Source organism: Camelus ferus, chromosome 23 (genome assembly GCF_009834535.1).
Source record: "Camelus ferus isolate YT-003-E chromosome 23, BCGSAC_Cfer_1.0, whole genome shotgun sequence".
NCBI classification, from domain to species: domain Eukaryota; kingdom Metazoa; phylum Chordata; class Mammalia; order Artiodactyla; family Camelidae; genus Camelus; species Camelus ferus.
The window spans coordinates 18,393,597-18,416,349 of NC_045718.1; positions in this window are offsets into that span (position 1 = coordinate 18,393,597).

Genomic DNA, 22,753 nt, shown 5'->3' on the forward strand with positions numbered 1-22,753 from the left:
TGAAGTTTTGAGGCACCAATGGCAGTTTATTTGCTTGTTGTGCTGGAAAGGAATAAACAGTTATCTGTGGTACCCATTATTTTGGTTTTGTCTTTCTCCCACTCCAGTTAAGGGTCAAATGTAGATTCTGCGGTCTACTCTTCGACGGAGCGCCCCTCCTCCACTGTGTTTGCCTGAAACTTGGCCACATTTCAGTCCAGTCTGATGATCAGAACCGCTGAGTCTCAAGTCTGCAACTTGCTCAATTAATTTCCATCATCCCGTCTGTGGGAAGAAGCCTCTGCAGCCAGACGTCATATTTGGAGGAGTGAGCTGAGTAAGGCAGGGAGATTATCTCTTAAGGTAGAGTCTTTCCTGTCTCTCAGAGCTTCCAAACTTGACTATTTGGTTCCTTTGGCAACATATTCCACAGAAGCTGTGATGTACAAATATGGGGGCTGCCCCCTTTGTCTCCTACAAACAAAATGGATTTAGAGAGAAAATAAAGCCGAGTGGTTGAGAGTCCAGGTTTTTGGAGCCATACTGCCAAGGTTTGAAATCTAGCCCTATGATACTGCTTACATGTGTAATCTAAAAAAAGTACACAAACAAACTTATCTACAAAATAGAAACAGACTCCCAGGCATAAAGAACAAATTTACGGTTACCAGGAGTTAAAGGGGATGGGACGGGATAAACTGGGAATTTGAAAATTGCATCTGTTGGGGAGTAATGGGAATGTTAGCTATCTTGATTGTGGTAGTGGTTTCAGTGGTGTAGACATCTATTAAAATTCATGAGTGTACATCTGAAATATGTGTAGTTTGCTGTGCAGGAATCATACCACGATAAAGGAGTTAAAGGAAAAAAAGAAAAAGAGAAAAAAGAAATCTAGCCCATCCCTGTGGTACCTGTGGTCTCAGGCAAGTTACTTGACTTTTCTGCTTCTTCGTTTCCTAACCCATAAGATGGAGGTGTAATAGTTCTCACCTGACAGGGTTTTTGTGCGAGTTAAATGACATCACAGATGGGAAGTGCTTAAAGCAGTGCCTGTCCCATAGTAAGTGCTACAAATCGTAGTCATTTCTAACTAATGTTGTTGCTGACATCTCAGTGAATCTAAGGGGAGGCTGGGTTTCTGTCTCTGATCTCACTACTACCCTGCCATATCACCTTAAACTCGTCACTTAGCTTCTCTGGCGTAATAATCTCAGCCTTTTTCTCACTCACGGAGGGATATGAAGACTAGCAAAAAGCAAAAATCATGATGTGTGAGTGGCCTTATGACTATTTGTGATATTTTTATGACCCAGGTGAAGATGGTGCTAACTCATGGCTTCAGCGTGGCCCTTAATGTCTGAGCGTATTTGGAAGATCTACTGTTGGGACATGAATTTCCTGGCACCGTAGATTTGTATTCAAGGAATAAAAGCAGAGTTAGAAGAGATCTGGTAAGTCATGAACTTCTTATTTTTAGGCAGGAATTCCTTCAACAACTGTGATTTGTGGCTGGTTGCAGTCTGTGCTGTGATCAGCCCTGGGATGGGGGGTTCACTCTCTTGCAGGCTCATCTCTGCCACTTCTGAATGATGGAATTCTCTCCTTTACAATAATCTGGTATCTTCCTCGCTGTCACTTTCATACAGTGGTGTGGGTTCTGCCCCATGAACCTTCACAGGTAAGTCTAATTCCTTTCCACATCACAGCTCCTCAGACACTTACAGACAGTAGTTCTTATGTCTTTTCTATTCCTGGAGAAGTTCCTCCAAACATTCCTTATATGACATGATGTCCAGACCCTTCGCCATCCTGACCACCTCCACGGGATGGAGTGATCCCTTAGTGATCCTTTCATGAAATGTCGCGCCTGAAACTGACCACTGAATTCTGATTATTGTTGAGACTCCTTGACTATGAAGTCATTTCTTCAAGCGATGTGATCAGAGATATTCTCACTTTTTAGTTGTTGTTTTTGCTGGATGATCTTGGTCAAGTCCCTTATGCTCTGAGACTGCGTCACCACTTCTAACCAGTGGGAACAGTAAGACTTGCCGGATGCAGCCCCCATCGAGTCTGTGTGAGCCTCGAAGGTGCATGAAGGGCTTTGAAAGAGCACCAAGAGGAATGCTGGGATTTAATTTGACTGCTTTTGAGTCTCTGTCATCTGCTCCTTCTCTTGTTTCTCCCCCATAAGTACTGCTGTTAACCTGCTTGTTACTCCACATTTATAACTTGAGGTATCATTTTGTTAACCTTTCCTGTCTTCCTGGTTTGTAGAAATATTTTAGAATCTTGATTTTGCTCATCATTTTACTGGCCATCACACTCTGCTCTCTGTTACCTACATATTCAAGAAGGTTGGTGTCTGTGGCTTTACCTAAATGATGGATACGGATATTTAAAGTTTCCCTTCATGAGAACTTCTGTTAGGCTTTCCCTACCCACAACGTATACATCTAAAAATAACCCCTGCCTCTTCCTTTTATCTCTCCTGGTAGAAAGATATTTTTCTCACAGAAACAGTTCCCCTTTTCTTTTAAAGATATTTGTGTAAATACCTCATCTTCTCCTGTAGACAGTAAACTCCTGGAGAACGAAGAACATGCTGCATTTACAGTTGTAGCCCCAACTGCGATCCCATCTAGCACACGGACGTCAACTTCAAGAACGTAGGACCAGGGACAGAGTTTTTCATACCCCGCCCCCAAAGAAGGCTCCCAACTAAATACACCATCATTCAGCTCTTGTTTTTGCAATTTGATTAATTCCCAAGGATATTATAATGATTATTATCTTCTATTAAGTCCAAAATAGTGACAGGCTTGAGATATTACCCTACTTGCAGGTTAACCAGTTAAACTGTCATATAAGTGTATGTGTAAACACACATACACACCAGCACTATATGTATACACACACTAACAGAAACACCAGAACTCTGAATCCAAATAGAGAATACATCATTTATTACTCATAGAGCACCTTAGCACTGGTTCCCTGTGTCCCAAACAATCATGGATGATGTGACAAGGGCCTGATGTTGCCATTGCAGCAGGAAGTTTTGTCCCGGTGATATTATCCATGTGAAGAGAGGGTTGAGACTTTCAGTCCCATCCTTCGGCCTCCAGGGAGAGGAGGAGGGACTGGAGGCTGAATCAGTCCCCAATGGCCAATGATTTAATCTGTTATGCCTGCACAATGAAGCCACCATAAAAATCCCAAAAGATGGGGTTTGGAGAGCTTCCTGGTTGGTAAACACATAGAAATTTGGCAAAAATGGTGCACTTGCAGAGAGCATGGAAGCTCCACACCATTTCCCCCTACTTTGCCCTGTGGATCTCTTCTATCTGCATGTTCCCGAGTTGTATCCTTTCATGATAAACTAATAATCTAGTAAGTAAAATGTTCCTCTGAGGTCTGTGAGCTGCTCTAAGCAAATTAATCAAACCTGAGGAGGGGGATTGTTGGAACTGCCAGTCTAGAGCCGGTTGGTTAGAAGCCTAGGTGACAACGTGGACTTGTGATTGGTGTCTGCAGTGGGGAGGACAGTCTTGTAGGACTGAGCCCTTAACCTGTGGAATCTGATACTATCTCCAGATAGATAGTGTCAGCATTGAGCTGAGTTGTAGGACCCTCAGGTGGTCTCACAGAGAATTGGTTGGCGTGAGGACCTGCCTCCCCTACCCCCTCACCATGACATTGGTTGCAGTACCCATAGTAGCACAGAAGGTGAACCCCTAAAGCAATATACTATCCCCAACTGAATGTTTACCATTCAACCCTTCTGTTAATTCCGATTGTAGAACTTCTGCTCAGAAAGCCTGGGACATGCAGAAAGGCGAAAATATTCATGGAGGCTTGTTTCCCAACGTCATCTGAGAGGCCGTCTTCAGCAGCCCGACACTTACCCTGAAGCTGATATCAACGCTCAGAATTGTGTTCCAGTTTGGGGATGGCCTGCTACATTTTTTTTTTTCCTTTGATACAGGTAAATTCCTTTGCTCAGAGGGAACCATCCGTAGTAACTTTTGAAGTCATCAAAATAACAACAGCCACTGTATTTTCAGCTTTATATTTTCATGTGACTTTTTTTCTCCCCTCAGCCTGGCTCCCTTCTTCGATCACCAACTTCAGAAACAAGCTCACACAATTGGGAAAGGAATCTGGAGATCCATCTCCTCTGGACTGTAAAGATGACAAATCTCTCTCAACTGTTTGGTTAGAAAATACAATTAGGTGGACTGGAGTGAGCTCCTTCCAAAGAAATTGGCTGGATTGAGATGTGAGTATCCTAGAAGCTAAACCAATAAAAATCAATCATTCCCATCCCCCGGGGAAACGGCACTGGGGGGAAAGTTTGCTTTGATATCTCTGTGCCGTGGACAAAATGTGTGTGCTTCTTATCCAATCAATAGAAATCTCTAACATGAAAGATTGAAGCCATCAGGAGTTGTAACATCGCCAAGATGAGAAATTTTTGTGAGTTGTCTCCACCAAAATGCCAACCTTGTTCTCTCAGCCTCATCTAAGCGTTTGCACAGCCTTGGAGAATGGTGTACTGTTTTTTTGTTTTTGTTTTTGTTTTTTGCTCAAGCTAAGAAGGCTTGAAGAATCTTCGAGATACTTAACAGAAAATAACACATAGCCAAGTGACCTGCCTACAGGATCATAAGGCAGGGAGGAGACTGCAGAGTGATGGTGTCCATTCCTCACTGTTTCCTTAACCCAGAAGATCTGATCCTATCTTGTGCCTAAATACTTCCAAAAAACAAGATTGAATACTCCCTGAAGGCACGCAGCGCCAGGATGAAGCACTCTCCCTATGAAGACATCTGTTCTCATTTTCAGTCCTATTATTTACTTCCTTAATCCCAATTAGAGGTGCCTTTTCCTCTGATGCCATGCTGGGTTGCACTTTAGGTGACTTTTCTTGGGGGGGACAAATTAATGAAATGGCAACCAAATTTTTGAAATCATTTTATTATTCCTGATCTCTTTGTTTAATAAGGTGGATCATAGCACAGAAATCAGCAATCACACAGCTGTAACTCCTTTTCCTAATGCCAGCTCTTTGAGATGATCAGTCGGACTGTTTTGGGGTGAATGTTTTGGGTCTCTGCCACTTCCTCATGACAGACACAGCACAGAATAGAAGACCCCGCATTCAGCTCCCAGCTTTATGCTTGGCCAAGTACTTTTTTTAATAAATTGTGGTAAAATATACATAATATAAATATACCATTTATATATAATATAAAACTTGCCATTTAACCATTAAATTTGTTTCCATTATATTTATTGTGTTGAAATACAGTAGTTTCCTGTTGTCATTTTAATCACTCTTAAATGTACAGTTCAGTAACACCAAGTATATTTACATTGTTGTACAACCATCACCACCACCCATCTCCGGAACTCTTTTCCATTTTCCCAAACTCAAGCTCTATGCCCACTAAACAATAATTTCTATTTCCTCCTCCCCCTGGTTCCTGGATGCCACCATTCTATTTTCTGTCTACAAATTTGACTATTCTAAGTGCCTCTATAAGTTCACTCAAACAATATTTAGCTTCATGTCTGGCTTATTTCACATAATCTAATGTCTTCAAGGTTCGTCCATGTTGTAACGTGTGACAGAATTTCATTCTTTTTAAGGCTAAATCATATTCCATTGTATGTGTGAATGAAAAATACCGCAAACCATATCAGTAAACAAAGAATGCTGAAGCCATCAAGTCATCAGCGGCGGCCGCCACCCCCTAGTGAAGACAAGCCTGCAGCCCAGCCTCTGCAGCCACTCACAGTAGTGCCCTCCGAAGGGACTCAGAGTAAGAAGGACAGGGCACTGGCCCTAGATAGCTAGGTGCTTGTCAAAGGAATGAATTCAGTGAGCCCAAATGTTTGCTTCCTCCCATATATAGAAAAGTACTAAATTCTGTAACTTGAGATGCCTGGTTTTCTTTAGATAACAAGCAAGCTTTTATTGTTCCAACTACCTGGTCTTTGTTGTAAAGCTCCTATACATCCTAGCTCCTTCCCTACGTCTTCAGAGCAGTACCGCAGAGCGATCTGAGAGGCTGTCATCCTGGGCTCAAAGGGGTTCGAGTTCGAGTCCTCAGAAATGTCCACCAAATAAAACATAGCTCTCAACTTTTAGGCTGCGCATTTATTTCAGTTGACGTATGCATGTACCACATTGTGATTGTTAATTCATCTGTTGGTGAATATTTGTGTTGTTTCCACCTTTTGACTATTGTGAATAATGCTATTATAAACATTGGTGTTCAAATATGTTTGAGTCCCTATTTTCTATTCTTTGGGTATATACCAGAAGTGGAATTCCTAGGTCATATGGTTATTGTATATATAATTTTTTTTAGGTATTGATACACTGTTTTCCACAGTGGCTGTATCATTTTATGTTCCCACCAACAATACACAAGGATTCCAATTTCTCCACATCCTCACCAACACTTGTTGCTTTCTGTTTTTTTCATGATGGCCGTCTTAATGTCCAACTGCTCTTTGATTAATGGGAATTCAGAAAATCTTGCAGTCTTCTTTTTCTACTTTTGTTGTTGGTGGTGGTATTTCTTAAAGAAACCATCTTTTCTCTGGCAAATTCACAAAAAATTCTTGATTTGCCTTTGCAGCCTCACACCCTCACTTCGGTGCTGTGTTACGGAGCTAGAGGTACTTGGTAGTAGCTTCAGGCAACAGAGTCATGGCTGTGATACCTCCAGGTGACTTTCTCTCTACCCCGTTTCCAAATGGTATTTCCACGTTTCTTTTGCGATGTTCTGTCACCCTCTCAGCGCGCTTTAAACTAACCTCACTGTTTTGACACCATCACTTGCCAACTATGTGGCTTTAAGCAAATGAATTAACCTAAGCTTTGATTTCTTTTGATTGTAAAAGAGAATAATAGCGCCAAAGCACAAGATATGTGTGGAGACTAAATTTAGTAGGGTCTGCAGAGTGCTGGATACAATGATTGGTGCATAGTGATATTTTGATAAATAGTGGCTATTATTGTCTTTAACTTTTTTTCTAACTGAGTATCTGTCTCTATTTTTCCATTAAAAAAATGATGGTGACAGTCTTCTCTAAGTAATCGAGGCTATAAACCTTAGAGTAAAACTTTTGATCCTACTTCAGATCCACTCCAAAGGTATTTATCAATCATCATTTTCAACATTTCTTGCATCACAATAACTTTATAATGGATTGTTACTTTAGTAAGTTTCCTGAATCCTTGAAGCACTGAGTCCAGTCTCTTCCACCTTAGTTCACCCTGTACTTCACTGATAGATTCATTGTCCTAAAATAGTCTTTTCAACTCATCATTCCTATTTTCAGAAACATTTATTGACCTTTTCTAACCTTTATTGCCTGGAAGTAATGCACACATTCTGTCTTTCCAGTTACAGCAGAGGCTTTGTGTGTGTGTGTGAATTCACTGATCTTAAGAAAGAAACTATGGTTCTCCAGCTCTCTTCCTGACCCCAACCCCATATGCAGATTTAGTGAACTCTGAATTCTTCTCCTTTCATTTGAGGTGGCCAGTCATTCTCTTGGCTTTGTTAAATTATTCTCTTAAATGATAATTGTTTTTGCCCTTACATCGCCCTACCGAGGACTCTGGGACTCCAAGCTTGATTCACTACTCGAGTAAATGTTAGCTATCTTTTGAAATCTAGTTCACCCATGGTTGTCACATGGATCACAGGCTCCCAGAATGTTGAAGAGACTTCCTTGGCTCTAAAGAAGAAGAGGAAATGGCTTCTGCTCCCTACCTGGGCTGCACTCTGATTTCAAGCAGGCCTTTTTAAAGCACTGGTGCCTTATTCTTTTCTTACAAAAACTCTAAATTAATGCCAGAGCAGGAGAGAGAAGCAGTGCGGCATCCTGTTCAGAGCAGCCTCTGCAGTCAGCTAGACCTAAGTTCTAATCCTGGTTCTACTACTGATTGAATTTATGCCTCTGGGGAAATTACTTAAACTTTGTGTTCCTGAAATTCTCTACCAGTAATATAAGGGCAGGCTATGAATATTTTAGAGTTGTGGTCAGAATATAAAAAAATGAAAACAACGTATCCATTGATTATTTGGAGTAGAAGGTGCTTCGATAAATGGCAACGTTGTTATTATTGACAATATTATTTTATAGATTTTTCTTCCTAGGCCTTTGGTATTGGTACGATTGGGGAGGGCAGGACTGACAAAACAGCTTGAGTGGCACGAACCCTGTGATGCCTGAAGTTGCTCTTTCCTTCCCACTTCCGCTTTTTGTTGCCTGCACCCAGCTGATGCCAGGACTAACTCGATAGAGGACCCAGCAGGCATTGTTCTCATGGGGATATTGGGTCTCTCGTCTTCTCCCACCTTTGCAGGCATACCCGCTTTATTCTAAGTCCGAAGCGGGAATACAACATATACGTCTGCACAGTGAACACTGTATGTGTTTTAACATTACTAATCATTTATTCTTTAGATGGGATGAGTGAAGTTTGCTTACTCTCTCCTTTGGATAAAAATGAAGAGGATAAAAATAAAGAGATTATTGACCAGAAATAAAATCCACTTGATTGAATATTTAAAAACTTCATAACTGCTCAAGGCAGTGTGCTAGGCACTAGGGGGTTAAGTAGACATTCTGCTTCATTCTGGAATATCACCCTATGTAACGTTAGCCAATACCTTTTTTTTTCTTTGCTGAGTTAATGCTGGTACCTCACTGTTTGTGATAGCTCTTCGGTATTTAATTTCATGATTTGCACCATTCTCTATTTGTTTCTTATTAAATTATTTTTCCATGTAGGCCTCCAAATAATTATAACCTCAACGAACATAGTAAGAAAACCATACTCTTTTATCGCTAAAGGACCCAGTGCAGTGTAGACAATGAGTTTCATTCATTCGAAATAGACTGAGAGCCTACTACGCCCCATGCCCTATGCTAGAGGCTGAGGATGTGATAGCAAATGATATTGAGAAATTTACATTTTAATAGACACAAACTAAATCATTCTTAAATTTATCATTAAGAAGGGAGTGGTCAACACACCCTCGGAGGAGATCTGGGGAGTCAGGGAGATTTCAGGATCAACCCCCATGGGAGTATCTCGAAGCCTGACTTTTGCCAACTCAGCTTTTGCCAACTAGAATTTGACTTCTTTTCATAAATGGGCTTGGAGATTCTCTAGTCTTATCATATTTAAAAAGCTTTTCTCTCCCAGCTTCATCTTATTTCATAACTCATAAAATATATGTGAAAATCAATGACATTAGATCACCGTGTCTTAAGTCTTAAGAGTTCTCCCTGTCTCCCTAATGATGTAGTGAATCAGAAAATAATTAAAAATCATTTAGGTTGCAGCCTCCCTTCCGCTCCCTCTGCCTGACTCCCCACCCTGCTTGCAAGGAACAGTGTGATTTATGTCTCTTCCTCCACTTTGAATGCTCTAGGTAACTCCAGGACAGCTTCTCAGATGGGAACTCTGCCAGAATCAGCAGTACACCCAGCTTTCCATGGATTCTTCACGAGACAGTGCATGGATGCACAATAGCTTCCACTATGAATAAAATTCCACCTTTGAAATCACTGCTTATTTTTCCTAACGGCAAGCAGCAACCACCACAAACTGCAGATGACGTTTTTATAGCAATTTACCATTTGCAGGATGCTTGCACATCCATCATCTCATTTGGTGCTCACAAAAGCTTTGTGACACAGATATGACTCTTATCCCATAAAATATCAGCAAACCACAGCTTAGATAAAGCTGGGGACTTTTCCAAGGTCATTCTTCTTATGAGAGGGGTGGAAATAGGATTATAAATCCTAAGGCATTCCCACCAACTTCTACCCTGCCTTTGCCGCAGAGAGACGTAGGTAGCAGGAGAAATGGAGGCAAGGAAAGATTAAGGGAAATAAGATAGGTTTTAGTCAAACTTGGGAGACCTGTTTCCATTTTTAGACAATGAGTAAGGTTTTACTGCATTAACCAGCCCTTTGTTCTAAATAAGGCAAGCGACAATATGAATTAAGATACCCTCATCTAAGTAAAATTAGCTTAAACAATAAGAAATTTATTAGCTCACATATGGCTGCAAGACTATAGATAGGGACATCTCTTGACATCGCATTGGCTCATATTAGGTGACATGCATATTCTTCAACAACCACTGGCAAGGGGATGGGTGTTCAAATAAGCTTTAGACAACTCAGACCCTTACTTTGATCCGGAAGACAGGGCAGTTTCCCTGGACCCTTTGTGTTTGGATCAAAGGTGGATTTCTGTACTAAATGTACACCAAAACTATTCAACATAGAAGATTCAATCATTACTGAATTCTCCAAGGGGCAGAGCTGTTCGTCAGTGTAGATCAATGATTCTCAGCCTTGGCTGTACAAAGGAATTACTTGGCAAGATTTGAAAAATACGGATGCCTGGGGCCCACCCGTAGACATGCTAATTTGACCGATCTTGGATGAGCCTGGCATTGGGATTTTTAAAAGCGTCCCAGATGATTCTAATGTGAGGTCAAGGCTGAGAACCATTCTTACAGATCCTTGCTACTCAAAGGATGGTTTGTAGCCCAGCAGAACTGGCATCACTTGGGAGTTTGTAAGAAATATAGAATCTCAGGCTCCTCTCTGGATCTACTGAATCAGAATCTGATTCTTAAAAAACTTCCCAGGTGTGTCACAGATGTGCGAAAGTTGAGACGCACTGGTGTAGCTGATAATGCCCAATGTCTTGTTCCTGACCTGTGTCTTTACTCTGGTTCTCAAGTCCAGTTCGTGATTTTGCTTAGCGATCTTGTTGGTGGGTATGTGGTAGAGAATAACCTTTGTTTTGTTGGAGGTTTACAGGGACACCATGACCTAGCCCACAGGATGGCTGCAAGAACAAAGAATGCCTGCAGCAAGAAGTTTGCAGCAACCCACCACACCCCCTCCCTTGTTTTTTGTATAAAAGAAGCCTGTTTTCTGACTAGAGCAGGATGGTTCTCCAAGACACTAGTCTGCCATCCTCTCGGTCTGCGGGCTTTCCGAATAAAGTCGCTATTCCTTGCCCCAACACCTCCTCTCCCGATTTATTGGCCTGTCATGCAGCGAGCAGAACGAGTTTGGACTTGGCAACAGGTGGTCCCCAAATATCTGCTCTACTACCCAGTTCTCCTCAAAGGGGATCTTGTAAGTTAGTGATTTTTAATGATGTGTGTGATTCAGGATCCCTTGAGGATTTTATTCTAACTTTAAATGCCTGGGTCTCACTGTAGAACAAGCGAAATGATCTCTGGTGATGAGTTTGGAGCATGTATATCCTGGGAAAAAACACCTTCGGGTTTAGATGCTACTATCGTTTGGATTATGAGAAACCATTGCATATTCCCTGATTGAAAACCAGAAGGAAATAAGCTAGTTGGCAATTTGATGATGTTATAATAGTCCTCTAGTTGAATTAATGTCCAGATGCTTACTCTTTAGTCTGCCTGTGGGCTTGACCACTGAAGGAGCCCAGCAGAGAGGAGAGATCAGAGGTCCCAGCCTCTGAGGCCGGCCAGCACTGGGGTTGTGGGGTCGATGGATGGGGATGCTAGTGCCATAGGTAGCTGCTGCCTCAGCCCATCCTGCAGCTTCCCAGAGTCATAAATTCTGGAGAGGACACCAGTATATTCCTATAGCAGAGAGAAGTCACTCTTTAATGCGGGCCTGATAATGTCACTGAGCTCAGTCTTCCTAAATTTCAATGATTAGTAATGACCAGGCTCGCTCCCGTTTGATGCATCACTTAACCTGGTAATCGGGAAATCTATTCCACTTGCCTGCTTAGATGGATGATGCCACGTTGCACTGAAGCTTGCTTTCTCCCCTTAATGGGGGAAGAGCATGTTAGGATGCCTTGGCCTTAAGCATTCTGGCCTCCGCCTCCCCTCATGAATTCGATGAATATCACAGGTCCCCTGGACGCATCTCGGAATTGCTGAATCTGGCATCTCTGGGAGGACTATGTTTAGAGCGCATTGGGATGTTACTAATGGAGTCTGCCATTGGATGATTCTATTCATTTCTTGACTTCTGGACTTAGTGACAGTATGCTTTTCTAAGGTAGAAAAAATATGCATTTTGGTTGAGTCCTATCCAGTAGGGGATAAAAAAAAACACAGGACCAATTCCCTAAAGTAGAGCTGGCCACCTGTGTCTACCTGTTGTGCCAAGTGCATTAATCCATAACCAGCACCACAGATCTCTTTATAAATACTGGGGGGTTTTCTGGTGACGCTCAGGGCTAGTGTATTACCATAGGGTCCCCCAATCCCTATCCCGCTCCCTGTTTCATCAGGAGTAGTTATTATCATCTTTCTTACACCACTGAGAGATTTTGCTCTCTCTGGTGATTCCAAGGGATGTCAAAGAACTGAAAAGTAGCCCTTCTTCAAGAAATTTCTGGGCGCTCTTTGTTAGGAAATACCCACGGGAGTCACTGGCAGGCTCACCGCCAGGGCTGGAGAGGAGGGAAGGGGATAAGCAACAAATGAGAAGAATGGAAGAAGGAATAGAGAAAAATGCCCAAAAGGGGGAAACGGCAGAGGGACAGAATTAATAGTATCAAAGATAAAGAAATATCCAAACTGCCATGGTGGGCAGAGGAAGAAAATGGAAATTAGAATGGAATTGCATTTAACAAACAATTAGTAAATATTTATTGATAATATGGTAATCACACTGAGCTGAATAAGCCTCATCTTACCTGCAAGAACCCATATTCTAATAGGAGAAACATCCACCCCACCAAGAGCTGCAAATGTGGCGTGAGAAACGCAACCACATGAGTAGGTCCAGGACGCAGAGCAGAGAGGAAAGCCTTCTTCAAGAAGGTTGGATTCTGAGTTGAATTCTGGCATATCCCCAGTTTTCTAAGCAGATTTATAGATGGGGAATGAGACACCCTTGAACATCAACTTAAAGAAATGATTCTGCCAATAAACATGATTCCCTTAAGTCTGTTTCTCCCTCTGAATCACCAGAGAAACACGTGGATGGCTACCTCTCTCAATCCCAGCTGATGTTTCCCTCCAGACCTTGGACTTGGGGCTAGGGTGCCTCTCATTATGTCACTTTTATAGTGCTAAAAACTCACTTACACCTTGCTGCCTGTTTTTCTATGAAGGCATCAGCACTTGGGTCACATCAAGTTCTCTGACACACAAGTTAACCCACACCCAGGAATCATAGCTTGTAGTCTCTTAATATATCCCCATCTGCCCATGCCTTTGGATAATAATTCTACCCAAAGCAGCATGAAGCCCTGCAAGGGTGCGGGCTAAGATTTTTGTCTCTACATAGGAACAGGCTATCCCTTGGGTCAGTTAAACATCAATCCATCTCTTTGCTGGCTTTGAAAAAGTCATTTGTGTACAAACTGTGGACATTACCAACCTCAGATGTCACTGCTTCCGCTCTGCTCACAGCCTCTTTCCAGGATGGGGAAGGCTCACTCTAGAGGGGAGACATGCTCAGCCCTTCAGGTGAGACAAAGCATCAGTTCAGAGTTTTAGAGCGGCAAAGTCCCTGAGCAAGGGCGCGCCTGCTGAGATCCTGGCACTGTGGATGGAGGTGAACGGTGTGTCATGTAATAATGGAAACCACTGAAAAGTACATGGAGGAGAGAAAACATAGATTCCCAGGCTGGAGGGAGACTGAAGGGTCAGAACCTGGGGGAAAAATATCATTTTAGAGGGAAGAGTTTTCTTGGCTCCATGAATATTTCAACAAATCATTGATGAGATCAGGTCCCCTCTCTTTTCCTTTCTTTCCCTTTTTTTTTTTTTTTTTTTTTTTTTTTTTTGAAGCCAGCAAATTACCCCTGATTTGGAAGGGAGGCAAGAAGCACTCTCACAGTGGTGCTTGACTCGTGCTGCAGACAAATGAGGCAGCCGTTTTAACATTTCATGAAGATGTTTATCAAGCTCCGGCACTGTTCTGGTCTAATGTTTGTGGCAGTTCATTTTTTTTTTTAATTTTCCCCATGTAAAGCATTGAACAAGTCAGATAGAGTCATTCTTCTTTGGAACATTCAATTTTTATTTGCAGACTGACCCAGTCTTAACAGAGGAGACTGGTGTCTTATTGATTTTTTGTTGCTGTTGTTCGTATGTTCTGGAAACTATGTCCTAGGACGGCCTCCATGCAGATGAGTGAGGGTTAAGGTCCTCATTAGTGACCCAGGGGGCCAGGGATGAGTCATGCCCCATCGCTTCTTCCAAGGCCAGGGCCAGCAGGGTCACCCGAGAGATCCAACCTTCTTTTTCATTCCCTTAAACAATGTCACTGTTTATCATCAGGAATGAAACTCTATCTTTGGGGGATTATGTAAATTGAAATATCATTTTAGTCAACAAATGTTTATGATACATTTTTAATACTGGGTAACAAATGTGTGTGTATCCCCCTTTGTCTTTATATATCTGGCTTATTATTAAATATTTATGGGAATTACTGCTTACATATTTTCTGAGCCACTAAAATACAGCTCATCACATTCACTAACACATCCCTGTATTTCTCTTCCTTGAAGATACTTTACTGCAGCCATGTATTTATGTTCCTGTTGAGCTTCAAAGGAAAATAACTGTCTCTTGACTCAAGGTGCTGGGAGAGCTTCCTTCTGCCAATTTCTAGAACTCTCTTTCTCTTTCTATCCTTTACCTTGAGGTCAGATGTACAGGTGACGTACTGCTCCAAGGTCAGCCAGTGTCATCCTTGCCTTTGAAGCTTACAGGTCATTGGACATATAACTCTATATCCTGCAAAGGCATAAATTGTGTCTCATCATTATATTAATCCAGCACAGAATACACAGCCCGACAATCAATCTTAAATGGCAGTTGTTATAAACCCATCACAAACAAAGCCACAGGAACTTATGTAACTTACATCTTTCCATTTTTTTTTAAATCCATAATTATGTATACCTAGGTTGAGTCACTACTAGAGTGTAGTCTACTGGGACTGTGTTGATGAAACATCCTGCTTTGTGCTCAACAAGATGAGAGGAAAAAAATTAAATTCTTTCTGCGTATTGTTGACAATGCCAAAGAGCTGTTTTAGAATTGATTTTGCTGATAATCCTTTTGAGGGTCAAGAAAGGGTGTACTGGCCCACCTGAACCAATGGACTGGGACTTGAATAGGTTCATTCTCTGTGCCCCAGGAGCCTACTGAAATGAAGGGCTGGTGTGTGTCACAACCAGGATTGGGTTGCCAGGTATGGTTGTGCAGGTTGCACACTCTGCAACTTCAAGAGGTGCCATCTAAATAGCCTTTGTTATAAATGACACCTCCTGGAGTTGTATAATATACTACATTCATGGTCATTCACAACGATCCTGTTAGGTAGCATTTTCTTCCACAAACATAAATACTGTAACTCATTCAGCCTCCTGGCTGGTAGTTTTCCCTCTGACTTTCAGAACTAGGCCATGTTGTCCACCACCATCTGATGCTCTAGTCAGGTGGCCCGATCGACAGGCCTTTGGTTATATCCATTCCACAGAAATGTCTTACTTGGCTCACAAAAAGTTTAAAACACAGTAAACTAGTTACCAATACTTTAGAATTAGGAAATTTTACAGAGAAATTCTAGTTTCCTGCTGATTTCACAATCCGATCTGGCAACATGTCACCCTTCCCGTAGGGCAACTGTCCTCCAGAGCTGAGGATCTGCCACTCCCCACAGAAGAGGCCACACTCTCACCTCAACAAGCGTTCCTGTCTCACTGCTGGCCTGGTTCACCAGCTTGTGCTATTGGCTTGTCTCCTGTAGCCATGTCAAGCTGGGACCCCCGTATGACTGACACCAGAGACGCCCTCACCATTCCAGCCTTGGAACAATTTATTCTCATCACAGGAGAGCATTTGCATTTCTTTGAGCAGCTTTCTCTGTCCTCAGGATTTGCAGAGTTCTTACTTGAATTTGCACAACCATGATGGAGGCAATGGCCCAGATCTACTGGCCACCAAATTTCAGAACGCACAGCCTCAGCCCCTGAGAGGCCTGTTGGCCTCCTGTACGCACTGACTGTCACATCTCAGCGCTGCTGCTGGCCTCGAGATTCCCTGTGGCTCTTCTTTACCCTCAAAGCCTCTGTTACCATCAGTTTCTATTTTGGGTGGGGTGAGATTTTAGTCCCCAAAGTGAGAGTGAGAGGCTCCCCCATGGAGAGCGCTACTCTGAGGATAAAAACCCAACAATGTAGTACCTTCTGCTTTAATGAGTTTATCTTTATTTCTCCTTTTCAGGAAATGAAATGCCCTTGCTCCAAATTCCTCTCGGTCTTGGCTTGGCAGGGCTTCTCTCCCCGTGTTCTGGGCTCATTAAATTAAGTTTTCGCTGATAACCTTTGGCCGGACCCATCTTCAGGAAGGCTCTAATGCATGTTAATAAGCCAGACTTGAAAGGCAGCAAAGATCTCCAGGCCCGTGGTCCCTTTCATGCCTCAGAGGCTTCCATGGCAAAAGGATGACATGACTTTTATCAAGGCTTTGGCTGCATTCATATCTCATGACATAGTTTTTTTTTTCAAGCAGAATTTCAAAGAGTCTTCTTTATCACAATATCTTTAGTCTTCTTTAACAGTTCATGGGGATATTTTCTCAGAAGTTGTATAATCAAAGTCATAAAGTCATTTGTACATTTATGTAATTTTTTTTATCTTCAGGGGCTCACGGAGTTGGGAGAATTACGTCTTTAAAAGCAAATGCTGATACAAAGACCAACTTCAAATCGGCCCTGACTTTTTGTTCAGCAGCTCCTCCTGCTATAGAACACATTCAAATAGCTATTTGGGTATCGGTGGGGAGAAGAGTCCATTGATTTTTTCCTAGTTGGGGGGTTGGTGGTTTCTGCAGGGAGGGTTGGTGCTGAGACAGGGGCTGGAGCTGGCTCTTCTCAGAGCGCAGTCTAATTGAGGTGCCGAGCATCATGCCTGTGGGACTGCATGGGCTGCTGCCGAGCAGTTTTGGTTTTCCCAACTCCAACTGAGGGGCTTGCTTGGAACAAAGTGCCCACAGGTGTATGAGTTTGTCTGGGAGCAAGAAGAGGATAGTTTCAAGAGTTCATTAGACCTGGCGTTTGCTGGGAAATGGGGTAGCGCCTTGCATGGAAGTTTCTGTGCCCTCACAGAATCCAGGAGTCCTGCTCCAGGCTCCCACCCCTACCCATCCCACTCCCTGCTTCCTCCCTCTGCTATTTGCAATGTGCAATTCAGCAAAACGGTTTTTAAATTTTTTATTGAAGTATAGTTGGTTTACAGTGTGTCAGTTTCTGGTGTACAGCATAATGTTTTAGTCATACATATGCGTATATATATATTCCTTTTCATATTCTTTTTCATTATAGATTACTACAAGATATTGAATAAAGTTTCTGGTGCTATACCATAGAACTTATTGTTTATCTATTTTATATATAGTAGTTAGTATCTGCAAATCTTGAACTCTTAATTTATTCCTTCCCGTCTCCTTTTCCCTCTGGTAACTGTAAGTTTGTTTTCTATATCTGTGAGTCTGTTTCTGTTTTGTAAATAAGTTCATTTGTGTGTTTTTGTTTTTTTTTTTTTTTTTAGATTCCACATACAAGTGATATCATGTGGTATTTTTCTTCCTCTTTCTGGATTACTTCATTTAGTATGACAATTTCCAGTTTCATCCATGTTGCTGCAAATGACATTATTTTATTCTTTGTTATGGCTAAGTAGTATTCCATTGTGTAAATACACCACAACTTCTCTATCTAGTCATTTGTTGATGGACATTTAGGTTGTTTCCATGTCGGCTATTCAGCAAACTGCTTTTGAGTTCTTGCTGTGAACCTGGCACCATGATCTGCACTTTTCCCTATATTATCTCATTTTGTGCTTTTATATTCTGTGAGGCAGCTGTCTTTCTCTGTACTTCATAATAATGAAGAAGCCAAGAATCAGAATGGTGAAGGAATGTACCCACAGCTGGTCAGCTTGGGAGTGGCAGGCCTGACACTGACAATGAGGGACACTTGTAGCTGCGTCTTTGTAGATTCCAGCCTTCTTTCCACCCGATTGCCTCTTGTCCCCTTGGGAAATTAAGAGGCATTCTCTCAACATCCAAGGCCTCCAGCCATGGATATCATATGCTTTGAACTAGTAGAATCTCTTATGAGCAGTACACTCTGGCCTGCCCCTTGTCTGAAAATTCTGATCGACATATTTACTGGTCAGCAATCTAAGAAGTGTTTATAAAGTGCCCACAATAGTGCCTGGCTCTCCATTGACACACAACAAAATACAGTTATTACCAGAGTCCTCGGTTTATTGAGACATTTGCACAGTATTTGTTTGTTTGTTTGTTTGTTTTCTAGCAACTTCAAACAAGTACTAAATACCGATTGTCCCAGATACTCTTTTTCTTTTCTTCTCTATTTATTTGCTAGTTAATTCTCACTGGTTTGATAAACCATTCTTTCACTCATGATATTTTAGGCTATATATTCTTTATATACATTATTTCATTTAATGCTCACACAGCTTCTAAGGAAAGTATTGTTACCCCCTTCTATAGGACAGAAAACTCAGAGAGGATAATTACCCAGAGAAAGCACGGTGCTAGGATTCAAACCCAGGTCTGTTAATTCTAAAGACCTTGTTCCCTCTAAAGACCCCCTCCCCTCAATGTTCAGCAGCCTTGCCAGGAACATGTTCTTCCCAGATTCCAGGATTTGCTACAGGGCTCAGAGCCTTTCATCTACCTTCCTTCGACCTTGGGCTTGGGTCCTAGGCCAGTGGCTTTGGATTTTGCTGCATGCTAGAGTTACCCAGGCAGGTGACACTTTACAAAGTCTCCGTGCTCCCATCATAGCCTGTCTTAGTCCGTGTGGACTGCTATAACAAAAAATACCATAGACTGGGTGGTTTTTTAACAACAGAAATATATTTCTCACAGTTCTAGAGGCTGGGAAGCGCAAGAGCTATGGGCTGGCAAGTTTGGTGTCTGGTGAGAACCCTCTTCCTGGTGTGCAGGTGTCTTCTCCTCGCACACGCACGTGGCAGAGAGCAGAGACAGCAAGCAAGCTCTCTCCCATCTCTTAACATAAGGGCTCTAATCCCATTATGAGGGCTCCATCCTCATCACCTAATTCTCTCCCAAAGATCCCATCTCCAGATACTATCACTTTGAAAATTAGAGTTTCAACATATAGGTTTTTTCTACATTTTTTTATTGAGTTATCATCATTTTACAATATTGTGAACATATAGTTTTGAGGAGGATGCAAACATTCAATATAGCACACACCACATGGATTAAATGTCTGGATTGAGAGGCAGAAATTCGCAGTTTTAAAAGATACCACCCCGTCCACCACCAGTAACTGATTCCAATGTGCAGAAATCTTTGGCAACCGCTGTCCCAGGCTGTCAGGGCACCCTGGCCATTAGAATCCCAAGTTGGTTTGAACAATTGTGGACCAGAGCACACATCTTCAAAGGAGCTAGCTGCCAGGGGCAGAAAGAACTGTGCTGAATCTGGGAGGCACCCCTGCAACTGGAGTGCAGGCAGATGAATATATCCTAAGTTCCCAAGCACTTCCTGTCTCTCAAGCTTTAGCGCTTGGCCGGAGGCGACCGCAAGCCTGTCAGGCGGAGCCCAGGGGTGTAGGCAATGGCTGTCTGCCAAACAAAACCGCCCTGCAGCCTGCACGGCAGAGCAGGTTTTTGCTGCCACAGGGGCACATATATGAAGAGGCATGTGCCTTCACACATCCTTCCCAGCCATCTGCCCTGCTCCCATCCATAAATTCCAAATTCTCCTTTCTTTGACTGACTGTCACCATATGGCCCCTGCTAATGATTTATACATCAGACCCTTCATTAACTGATGGGAAAGATACTCATGGTAATTTCCTGCCATCAACTCTCATTCCTCATAGGCTCCCAAATAATTTTGCAAAGTGTGGCCTTTTGGTTAAGTTCTTAATGAAGCAAGCTCTAATTAACATTAGGGGTGTCCTTCATACACACTCTTAGTGAAGATCTTAAAAAGCTCCATCATCATTAAATTAGTAAATTATTATTGCAGCAGCCTATATGTGCTCTAACTTTTGATTTAAAAATTATCCTAGTGGATTGATATGTTGTGTTTACCTTTCACTAATTGAACGCTACCTCGCATTTAATCACAGTAAATTGGCCTTCTCTCTAAATAGATCTAAGAGCTTTTAACACTTGTTAACTCTCAGTAGCTCTGAGAGTAACGGGGAGGAGCTGGGAGGGGAGAAGGAGGCTCTGAAGAGGGATGGACCCCAGCCTGGCACCGTCAGTGCCTCTGCTCTGGGATCACTTCAGAGTTTTGAGGTGCAGTTCTTTTCAAATTTCAGAGATGCAGCCAAATGGTCAAGCTTTTGGTTCTGGGTTGGATGCACCCGGGGAATGCAGAGAAATGTAGTAGTGGTCTCGAAAACACAGATATGAATCCTTTTGAAATAGAGAAATAAACAAGAGTGTCCAGGGAGCTGCCAGGCATCAGAGTCGCTCTCACCAGTGTCTCCTCTGGGGCTGCCAACTTGAATGGCCCACTGTCACTTAGACAGTGACAGGAGACTGACAGGTAAGACTCAGGCTGGTGGCCACCACATGGTGTCGAGGGAGTGATGGTTGATTGTCTCTGGAATGGGAAATGGGATCAGAATGGAGTTCTCCCATGGGAGAGGGGTTCAGAATGAAAATGTTAGTCTCCACCATGCCAGAACAGATTTGATACATTGTCTGTAATGCAGTCCCTGGTTGCTGACTTCCATCTTTCCCTATTGGCTCCCTTTGCTGTCCCTGTAGACATTCTTAGTAGGGTCTGTCCATTCCCAGCCATCGCTCCTGGGTGTCTCTCCTGCTGCAAGCTTTGCTCAAATCAGCTCTATTAACCCTGATCTTGTAACTCCTACTCTTTCTACTCTTAAAAGAAACATTCACCTTTCCTTTGGGCTCCAGACATCAACTAATGATGATGATGATGATGTTGATGATAATTATAACAATAATGTTGTATTTATTTAGTGCTTACATGTGGCCAGGCCTATGCTTTAAGCCTTGCACATATTTTCTCATCTAGTTTTTGCTGCACTCTTACGAGTTAGTTATTATTATCACTGTGATTTGGCCAAGGTCACAGAGAGAGGGAGTGGAATGGCTGAGAGTCTGGCTGACGTGAAATAAGTTGCATTTAAGGACTGTGTCATACTGACAGTTTCTACTGAAAGATGCAATTCCTCCCTGCTCTGAACCTACCTTTTCCCCTGATAACTCTTCTTCCTTAATATTGGCTATCATCATCATCAAACACTTGCTGAGAACTTTCTAAAGAAAGAGTACAAGACTCTACAATAGGGAGATGCAAAAAAGACAGAACATAATCACAGAGGTTAGGAGGTTGGTGGTCGTGAGGTGGACGGGGTAGAATATGAGTATTACGTTAAAATAATTGAAGAGCCACACACTTTGATCTTTCAGTTCTATTTCCAGGAATCTAGCCTAAAGGAATATGGAGAGCTAACTGCAGCCTGGATCTTACGTACAAAGATCATCATCTAGGCATCATTTATAATAGTGAAAAGCTAGGAACAATCTCAATGTCCTACAAGGGGGTAAAGGTTAAAGGTTAAACCAGTATTTCCCAAACTTTTGTAGACAATGAATCTCATGAGATGTTTGTTTTTTAAAAAAAAAGGATCCATTGTTAATACATTTGGAAATGACTACTTGCTAAACCCCCTTCCTGAAGAATCAAAATCCACATTCTGACTGTTCAAAGACTTAAAGAATCCGGAAGAAACAAAATATTTTAACTTGATCTAACCTGTTACTCAATCTTTTATTGACATCCCATAGAATTACACTTGGGAAATACTAGGTAAAAGAGACTTGAATGTTTCTATGTTGGGATATTTTGTAGCTGTTAACAACAATGTTTTTAATACTTAATGATGTGGGTTTGGACTCATTATACCCACTAAGTGACAAAAATAAGATATAAAATTGTATGCAGTTTTATTTTAGTTTTATAGGAGAAAAAATACATATAAGAGAATATATATGTAGGAGAATATATATATTATATATATAAATGTGTGTAGGGAGAAAAGAAGTTTTAAGTATCAACCAAAATGCTAACTGTGGTTAATTCCACATGGTAGATTTAGGAGTAACTTAAATTCTTTTTTATTTTTTACTGATTTTCTCCAATGAAAATGTTTGAAAATGAGAACAATCTTTGCTTTCAGAAACATATTGACAGCAATTCAAAGACATGAATAGGCATATGTGCTAAGCGTTCTAGCTGAGTTGACTCAGATCGTAAAAATAGAAGCTCAGAGGAAGGGGAGAGCTGAGGACACACTTATCTACGTTTCAGCTGTATCGCTGACATTTCTTCACAAACACGCCAGGCTGTGCCACTTCTCACCCTGTGTGCGGTCTTCACTGCCCTACCTCTGAGCCATCGCTCAGACTCCTCCTTTTGCCCCGGCCTTCACTTCCCCAGGCTCTAGTCCTATCCATGTCGAAAGTCTCTGCGGAAGATGCCAGTTCCTACAGCCCACACCTTCTCTGATTGCCTCATATCCACTCCCTTCTCTAGCAATATTGTCCCTTTCACATTTTACCTCTTATTATAGTTTCTGACGTCCACTGTCTTATCTCCCTACTCAGCCTTAACGCCCCTGGAGGGCAGGAACCATGTGT